The sequence below is a fragment of the Anneissia japonica genome, unplaced genomic scaffold (genome assembly GCF_011630105.1).
Source record: "Anneissia japonica isolate Jap-2015-1 unplaced genomic scaffold, ASM1163010v1 scaffold1967_len143799_cov125, whole genome shotgun sequence".
NCBI lineage: Eukaryota > Metazoa > Echinodermata > Crinoidea > Comatulida > Comatulidae > Anneissia > Anneissia japonica.
In genome coordinates, this window is record NW_022683436.1 from 1 (window position 1) to 10,747 (window position 10,747).

The window sequence follows — 10,747 nt, forward strand, 5'->3', positions numbered from 1 at the left end:
GGCCTATATATATATGTATATATATCGGTATATATAAGTATATATTACTTTCGTAAAACAAATTTAATTAGAACCCGAAGAAAGTTGAAGTCAAATTCAATATTAAGTATGAACAATCAAGGAAGTCATTGAAACAAAACAAAATGAATGTTTATTAGATTATATTAGAGACCTATTTTAAAGACTCAAGAAACGAATTTAGATGTAGGCCTTCGGCCAGGCAGGAGGCCGCCGAGGCCTCCTCCTACTACTACTAGCTAGGCCGTAGCCTAGCCTAGTTATGAAATCATTGCACGATTTTTACCTGTCTGACACTGACCAAAAAGTTCAGTGACTGTATTCTCTCTCGAATGCTGAAATGTTTAAAATTATAAAATGATAGATAGAATGTGTATCAAAATAGCATTAGAAACAAGTTTTTCTAATATAATACAAATTACAATAGGCCTAGTTATTCATCGTATCTGTACTACGTATCCGTAGTTATAGTAGTTGGTTATCAAAAACTAACATTAAACGACGGCAATTGACATATAAAGCAATTAGTAGAGCATGCATCGTACACTAACGGAAAATGATTATACTCAGATTAGATTTAATGAATTAAAAAAAAAATTTTCAAGTATTAAATCTAACCTTCGTATAATAATTTTCATATAGTTTAATATACGGAGCTCTACTAAATGCTTATTTATGAGTTTATTGCCAAATCTGGAAGATAGTTTGAATCTATAGCACCACCAATCGTCACTACCTTAAACGTCCATAGAAAAAATCGCGTCCCGGCCGGCACTTTTTTTACAATGTCATTCCACAAGAATGCATACGTTAAATAAAGTAGGGTTGATGATCACTAAATTGTTTTATCAGATGAAGCTTTATTTGATGATTGCCTTAGTTTACGGAAGAAATTATTACTTAAAGTACATTAATGTTTGTATAATAACATCATGCTTTAATTTTCCAAAGACTTTAGTTCAGGTACCAGTTCTTATGTAAACATTTTATAGTTATCTATTAGGTCTTTTGGTGGACGATGTTACCTAGGATTATATATTTTATTAGATTATTCATTACGATGCTGTTTGATAATACTTAAATATACAAATGTTAATAATTCAGTATGATGGATAAACTACGTATATTATCTCTGAATTGTAGAGGCCTTAACAATAATATAAAAAGAGAGAAGGTATTCAATTTTTTAAAACAAAAAATGCCAAAATTTATTGTTTACAAGATGTTCGTTTTACAGCTGAACAAGTAGAAATTGTGAAACAACAATGTTGATATAGAGAATGCTATATTAGTCCGTATAAGAGTAACTCAAGAGGGACGGCCATTTTTATAAATAACAATTTTGACTTTAAAGTACAAAATACAATATTAGACGGAGGAGGACATTTTGTAGCACTGAGTGTTAACATATATGATAATAGATATACAATTTTAAACTTGCATGGCCCGAATTTGGGTAACCCAGAATGTTATGGTAAGATAGAGAGTATTAGTACAAACTTCAATAATGATAAAATTATTATTTGTGGTGACCCGAAGCAAATACATTCAATTACAAATATGTAAATAACCCAAATGCAAGACAGAAAGTTTTGGAAATGATAAAAGTGCGGAAGAATGACACACAGACTCAAACCTAATGGCATTTGGTCTGGCACCAACCTCGCCTGCTTGCCTCAATTCATTCACTTAATTTTTTATATATATATTTTTTAATTGATAGCTGTATTATGCGCCTTATAAATCAATTGACTGATTGATTGATTGGTTAGCTGTCCTAATACATCATTTTGTGACAGCAAGGTAGACTTTACGACCTCTTGACCTTAGAGTATACAAATATATAAAAGTCACAGCGTATTAACATAAAGTGTCTAATCTATGTAAATATTTCCTATTTCGACCTAGAGTAATATCTTCAATATGTCACAAATATATAATTTCTAAAAGAAATGTATAGTAATTATATTAAGGGCATAATACACTAATCGCCTTACTTCGTTTATCCTACCACCGCTAAACATATACCCTACCATCAACACAAATAAATGCACAACATTCACAACCACATTTATCCACGAATTGTCTAGGAGAAATAATGGTAACCTGACCGTTGGGGTCTAGGCCCAGTGATAATTTTCCGTAGATTTTTTGTGTATTACCGTCTGTAATTAGGCCAATCTTATTTTAGTGTTCATAAATAATTGTTCTATTTTATCAAAACTAATGGCGATGGTTAACATACTAGAGGGTAAGCGAGCGAACCGAGCGCACCCTCTGAGTTATATATAATTATACCAGCAGTTATGTATAATGATATCATTTTTGTTAATGCATGGTTGTTGAATTTCCAGATATAGTTGATTGTAGATTGTTGATTCAATTCAATTCATCAATAACATTAACGATAACAATGTCAGTGCTATTGGTTCTTACGGAGACAATATATTAATTCAAACCCACTAAATATATCAAAGAGACTAGATGCCATCAAAACACATCTCTTAACGTCTCGCTATAAGGCATAACGAGTGAAATGCAAGAAAGATAAGATATGGTTTCGACGTACGGTTATTTGCTATATACATTATTAAACAATGCAAGTACAGTATGCTAGTACTAGTTTTATATGTTGAAAATTGTTGACCTGGTATACATTTACTATTGAGAAGTCCCTTTTTTCATAGTATTATGTAGGGTTTGTTTAGCATACAGTGCCGGTAGTAATTGTAGGCCCTACGTCACTAATTGTAAATCCCCGAAAAGGAAGGTCATTAATATTTGCTTTCATTAATAATGATGATTCAATTTCACAATAATCAAAATAGATAATAGGCAATAACGATGTCGATATTGATTTCGATGTCAACGGTATTAAAAATATTAATTCCTAATCCACTTAATGTTTCCAGGTAAACTAGAAATAATAGGTTTACTTGAGGTTACCACATGACCTTTACTCTGAAATGGTTGCTGAGAAATTAAGTAACATAATTGATGAATTATGGGTCATGATTAAAATTGTCCACATAGAATGATCGCCAAAATTAATTTTATGAATTGGTAAATACATGTATATGTACATGTAAAAGGACCAAAAAAAAAAAAAATTACTGTTTACAAAACAATGACGATTCCTTTCTGATTTTTGAAATTCTTAGATATAATTTAATAATTTTTATTTCATTTAATTATATAGAGACTTGAGATTTAACGAGTTAAGGACTTACGATCCTGAAACATTTAAAACACTTACTTCCCTTAAGAAATTGTAAGTTTTTATTACTTTTATACATGATTGATTCTACTGTTATCACCTACCTCAACTAATGCAACACATGGATTTATTAATGCAAACGATGACCTAAAAACTACATCATATTTTGGGTTGTTCATCGTTGCTCCTTAGCAGAATGTATGAAAATATCTTCGACAAGTTTTGCAAAAGATATACCAAAAGAGCATGGAAATTCCGCAACAGAGATTTTGAATTCCATGCTTTACCTTTGCTTTATAGTACTGCTATTCAGTTCACCTCTGTCTTCAATTTCATTTAGTTGTTTTTCTTTTCTGCATTACTATTTTTGATGTATGTTGCTTAGGGTTTTAAGGGGAATGGGAAAATGCATAGTTTGGGGAGGGAATAACGGTACTTAGAATATTTTTTCTGCTAATAAGGGGGTTTAGTTTTGCTTCTTTCTTTTTTTTTTTCTTGTTCTCGTGAGGAAGAGTAACTTGTTATTGATGAAGATGTATGCTCTCATGGATTTTCGGTATTCTGAACATGTCACTGTTTTAAATGTGTAGTTTCCCAATCAATTATTATCATTATTATTATTATTATTATTCAAACCAATGTTACGTATTACTTAACAAAAATATAATAATGATTATAATGTGTGCAATAGTATAAATAAATAAACTTTTTGATACTTTTGTTTTATTTGTTCTATGTACTCCAAACAGATATTCGGATGAGTTCAGTATCTGCTGCATTATGAAAGATGTTCCCGACTGCCGTCCGGCAACTGATCAGTTTTCTTCTTGTAAAGATCTCTTGAAGAGGGAAGCGTTGCGGATCCTGATGATGATTCTTGGAATTACCGCCCTCATCGGCAACTCAGTTGTTGTTATATTGCGCTTGCTGGAAAATAACTTTAATGTCCAATCCATACTCATAACAAGTCTTGCAGTATCTGACTTCTTGATGGCAGTTTACATGATAATCATAGCGGGAGCTGATCTTTACTACAGGGGTGTGTACGCAACGTTTGCAGAGGCTTGGAAAAACAGTTTCCTTTGCAGTTTCGCCGGGTCTATCTCCACATTATCCAGCGAATGCTCGGTATTTATGTTGATGCTTATGAGTTTTGACCGTGCAGTTACCATAGCTAACCCGTTCAGCAACATCCGACTCAATCGTAAAAGATGCATTAAGATTATCGGTGTAGCCTGGCTGGTCATTATTTTTATCAGTTTCCTCCCGATGTTCAACCATCTAAGCTTCATCAACATACCGTATTTCGGAAGTAACTACTATATACATATATACACACACATATATATATATGTGTATATATATGCATATATATATATATGTATATATACACATTAATTATATATATATATACATATATATGTAGTATAGTATATATGTATGTATATATACCGTATTCGTATATATATATATATATGTATATATACACATTAATTAACCTTAGTAGTATAGTGCTTGAGTAATACCATATTATCGTAGAGCGATTGCACATTGTATTCTGCCGTAGATATCGGCGCCCTACATAAATTCATGTATATTGAGTGATTAATTTTTCTTAGCTTATTTTATTCCATGTTTAAGAATAGTGTCACGAAAGTCTAGTGGAGCTGCCTTTTATGTGCCTGCGGGTTAGACAACTGAACAAAGTACAATGTACAACACAATTTAAAAACTTAACCCACACAACGTACAGGTAGGTACCATTCGCACTGTAGAAGAGGCGCAACTCATCTACCAATAATCTATGAATGGATTTAACAAAATAAAGCCATGGCATAATAAGAAAAAGGTTCTCATGAGTATACTTGCAAGTAAACGGCCAGAAACGCTTCCCACACTGAATAATCCCAAAGGTAGACGCGTACAGCTCCGCTCGTCTTTATGTTCACACAAGACGCTTCCTCTGACATGAACGACCTCAGACGCGTACAGTTCCGCTCGTCTGGTATACACGTTTGAACAGACTTGGCTTGAATGAAGCGACGATACACAACACGGCATCCGCAGTCGTCTCGATACTCAACCAACACTGTCTGGTCTAGATAATCAAGCCTATCCATAAAGCCTTTAAATAAAACAATCCATAATTCCACAGAGCGTGCCCCATTTACAAACACATGGTTAACAAACCACCATCTTATATATCACAATACAGTTACTACATGAATAAATGGACCTATACCGCTATAATTATCAATACTCACAAAAATTAGGCCTAGCATAGCAATATTTAATTGTACAGTTTTACTCACCGTCACAACGGCTAACCAGGAGTAAATTGTTTCAGTGTATTACCAAGGAAGGCCACTGTTATCTTTGGCTAACTCCCAAACAGATTCCACAACCGTTGACACTAAACTTTTACCACCTCCGTGGTTACTACCGGCACATACATGTCCGGCTGCCTACCTGCAGTACACTGAAACAAAACCCTCACTAGCATCACATAACCCCGTACCAAAACCAATTTGCATATTAGTCGAACCACCATCTGCACCAAGTAAATTTACAATAACAAATATGAAACGCCAAAGATGCCTTTAGGGACACAAAAAATTGCTGGTTTTCATGACAAATAGTAATAGGCCAATTTGTGAAAGTAAAACAATAGTCATTAGGAACTGTACGCGTCTGTACTACCCATCATGATATTCCTATAGAGTAGGACATTTATTCATCGCATCATTTAATGGCCTAGCAGATTAGTAATTAAATTAAGAATCACGGTTTAATTATAATGTAATGGTGAATTATATAGTGTCGTTGTATTACTCGACCACAAAAGTGGTAGATGGTTTTAACCACATGATGCGGCTTAGGCCTACCATACATTACATTAAGGCCTACATGATTCTGTGACGTTTTCATCATTTCGCTCCGGGTTACGGAACACTAGTATTAGAGGAGTAGATAATTATATACACTGTACAATAATACGAATTTAATTTTATGTTTAAGCCTATCCAATTGGTACGGTATCGACAGAACTACTTTTAGTAGAATAATATTGCATTGTATGGGCATATACTAGCGGTTGTGTTATTTTAACACAAGAATAATATTGTCTTAAGTTAACTTTAGTGATTCAATATCGCGTCAAAGCATTATCTTGCTAATAATAACTCTATACGGTCCCTGTATCAATGTCATTGTAATACAGTGCCTTAATGTTACCATTTTACATTTCAACTATCTTGTATTTTAGTAAGATATAGTGAAATAGACATTACTTAGGCGTTACTTATTATAAGCCTTCTGTTTTATGTATAACGAGACACTGGAATCATATAATACATACTGCACTCTATTTAAGAATCTTGTGCACTGTTTACTTATTTATATATTTATTTTGTTTTTAACAATCTTAGCTGTATCAATTTCTCTTGGAGTGAACTGTTATTAATTTATATTAAACGAAAAAAAAGATTTACTTATACGCACACGAGATAAGTGTACGGTTTATATTCATCATCATCATTATTATTATTTTAATATCATTTTATCATTATATTATTATTATTATTATTATTATTAGTATTAGTATTATTATTATTGTTGTTGTTTTCTTAGGGTTTAATTAATTTTTAATAGTTTAAATTTCAGTAATTGTAACGTTTAACAGGACTATGAAAACAGGCTTAAAAATACCTAATGTGTTTTATCCAGGTCAAATTTCTTCGAAAACATTTTTTAAAAAGTAATATGAGTGCATAACCCTGGCCAGTCCAACGACTTTAATGAGAATCATTTCGAAATAGTTTTTCGTTCCCTTGAAATATTATTTCGTTCCCTCGAAATATTATTTCTTTCCCTCGAAATGATATTTTGTTCCCTCGAAATATTATTTTGTTCCCTTAAAATAATATTTCGTTCCCTCGAAATAATATTTCGTGTATGGTACGCCCACAGTGCCTACAGCGTCGGCTGTTCTTCATGGATGGCGCCAGGATTTGCCCCGACGAAAGCTAAGTGGGTGTGGTCGAGCTACGATTAAAAGGGAACGATTCGAGGGAACGAAATGATTTCGTTCCCTCTAAATGATTTCGAGAAAACGAAATAATATTTCGTTCCCTCGAAATAATATTTCGTTCCCTCAAAATATTATTTCGTTACCTCAAAATATTACTTCGTTAACTCGAAATAGTTTAACATTTTCTTTAACCATGACCCTTTAGGGGCTCCGTATTATACTGTTTAAATTGTTGTTTAAAAAGTTAAAAAGAAAAGTGTACTTTACTGTAATTTGAGTGCATTACCTTCGCCAGTCTGACGACTGTGAGGAGAGTAGGTCATTTTACGTGACCACCTTGCGGACAAGCCAAAACTAACGAGAAACAGGTTGTACTTACACGTACTCTAGTTAAGTGTGGTTTATATATCATTGTTTTGTCGACGTTTAATATATAATATATTTATATTGTAGTTTCAGCGGCAGTTTGACGCGATATTGAATCACTGCGGTTTGGGCTTTCAATCGTAAGGTCGGGGTTTCGAGTCTCCGCTGTGCTTGTGTCCTTGGGCACTCATATATAGCTACATTGCTTCAGTCCACCCAGCTGTATCAATGGGTACCATCAGACTGCTGGGGATTAACCTGCGACGGACTAGTGTCCTGTCCAGAAGGAGTACAACTCTCATCCGCTTCACTCTACAGAAACATTCGGATAAGCTCCAGCCCTATGAGCCCCAGTGGTTAGGAAAGGATTTAGTTTAGTTTTTTTTTTTTTTTTTTTTTTTTTAGTTTTAGGTTCCTATAATTATAAGGTTTAACAAGACCATGTAAAACAGGTGTAAGATTCACCTGGTATGTTTAATCCTGTTTAAATTTGTTTAAAAAAATACTTTAAAATAAGTAATCTCTGTGGAAAGCCTTCGCCAGTCTAACGATTGTGAGGAGGGTGGGGTCACTATTACTTGACCATCATGCAGACAGGTTAAAACGAGAAAGTCTACGGCTTATATATTATTATCATTGTTCTATCGGCGTTTATTACCGTATATAATCTAATTTTATGTCGCTTACCGCAAATGATCGAATAGTGCCAATTTCGAATAAACGGTGGCTTATTAATTGTTTATGTCATTAATTAACAGTGAGTATTTCCAACTACATTTTTTAAAATTGTTTAAAAAAATTGAGAAAAACAAACATGATGTTTCGTGAATTATCATTCAAACCCAATTAAACAATTGATTTCTCACGGAAATAATAATACTGACATTGTGGAAAGTAATGCCTATTATATGTCCCAACATTTATCACATGAAAGGAACTATGGTATGGATACTTCCACTGGTGTTGATTAAAGACTATAGTGTGTATCGCTTGCCCTCATAGCTCAGTTGGTAGAATATCCGAGCGGTAATCGGAAGGTTTTGGGTTCGAATCCCGATGGGGACATATTTTATTTTCTCAAATATGTATTATCTTACAACAATTATAGTACACTGGTACACATTAATATTTTAGGCCTAATATAAGGTAATAAGTGCCTCTATATAAACTAAGGACTTCTAAAAAGAAGCCCAAAAAAAATATAAGCGCCATTTGGTGCGTGTTTGATCATTTTCGGTATGTAACTTTGTTGTTTAAGTAATTGGTAAAGGTAAACACACATTAGGCCTAAGCATTTATTTAGCACAGGGGTGGCGTTAGTGAAGCGGGGCAAGAGCACTTCCGTCTGAAGAGTTGCTTTTCCAGTTTGGGAGAGAAAACATTCGTCGGGAAGAAAGTGAAATTATACGTATTTTTTAGATATCTGGCCACGTCCACTGGCTAACGTCGGAGATATTGATCTTCCGTCGAGGGTATTGGACCCAGCTGTCGGGCAGATACTGGCGCCACCCCTGATTCAGCACGTTAAAAAAATATCAACGCAACTTTGAGCCCACTACAAGAATGGCTTTATTTATTATGTCTGTTTTACTGATGTATAAGCTAAACGAGAACAAATCGTTGCATTTATACTCAAATTTTACCATAATAATGTTATGTAGTGTTGGGAGAAAAGAAATGAAACATCGAAATTAAATATAGTTGTCGTTGAATATCACAGTGTATGATTGACTATTTCGTTGCGTTCCGTATTATTACAAGAAACTGATACCATAATTATCACATTCACATTCATTCAAATTTATTTGTAAAAAACACTAGTTTGGAAGTTCGATTTGGGTGTTATTTTCAAAATAGATATAAAAATGAAGGCCTACTCAAATCTGAAAATGATGCAACGCTCAATGAAAATTAGCAGAATATACATAACAATTTTCCTATTTTATTGAGATAGTGGACAGGGTGCATAACATGTTTTCTTAAAACATCTGATATTTGAAAAAAAAAAAAACATATTGCAGTAGAGTAAGCAACATTGAAGTTAAGATATTGTCAGTGGTCAATGGCTGTGCGCTTGTATACCGTAGCGCATATAACATTCGCATCTATGCGCTTTCAAGGACGACAAAAAGAATAAGAAAACCAGAATAAAGTGTTAAAGGTCAAAGAAATTGGTAGAAGAAAACCAACACAAAGATAGGGAAGTGATTAAAAAAAAAACTGAGTAGAGAGATAGTCAAATTAGAATGATTTATGAAGGCTCTTAAAGATCATCAAATTAGTCTCTTGAACAGATTGTGGTAGTGAATTCTACAGCTTGGGTTAACAACATTAAAGGACCTCTCTCCATACGTGTGTATGACAAGTAGGCACATGAAGGCTGTTAAGAGGGAACCTTAACATAACCGTTACATATTAATGAACTGAGTGTGATGATTTTCAAGACAAAAACACAAACCAAGTCACATATTATGAACATGTCAATAATTTAAAGTAGACAGAGGTATATTTAAAATATTTTGATTAGATTATTGACAATGAGCTCAATTTTTGGAATACTGTTAATCAATCATAAGATAAGAGAAATTAAGATTATAATATTTTTACAAACGCTATAATATTACAGAACACAAACCAAGTCACGGTATATTAAGAGGTATATTTAAAAAAAATATTTAGATTAGATTATTGACAATGAGCTCAATTTTAGGAATACTGTAAATCAATCTTAAGATAAGAGAAATTAAGATTATAGTATTTTTACAAACGCTATAATATTACAGTAAAACCTCTTTCTATAAAGAGACACCTTTTTACGAAGCTGTTTAAGGGACACGGTGATTTTTTTTATTTATTTTCCTAACACGTACGTATGCCTTATAAGTCGTACGTACGCCTTATGGGTTATTAAGGCGTACGTACGCCTTATGTAACCCGTACGTACGATTTAAGGCGTACGTACGCGTTATATAACTCGTAACCAATCCAGGCTACTTGACATTCGCACAAAAATGTTTTATTGAAACATAAGATAATTGTCGGCAATCGTAAATTTGGGGAAACTGTAACCAAAAATGAGAATTTATCTTTGAAAAAATAATGGCGTTAACGAAAGC

The 10,747-nt window shown here is 33.3% G+C and overlaps 1 non-coding gene across 1 annotated transcript; it reads left to right on the forward strand.

Moving 5' to 3' along the window:
• Positions 1-8,623: 8,623 nt before the first annotated feature.
• Trnat-ggu lies at positions 8,624-8,696 on the forward strand. The gene has a single exon. It is a non-coding gene; the product is annotated as a tRNA-Thr (tRNA).
• Positions 8,697-10,747: the final 2,051 nt, after the last annotated feature.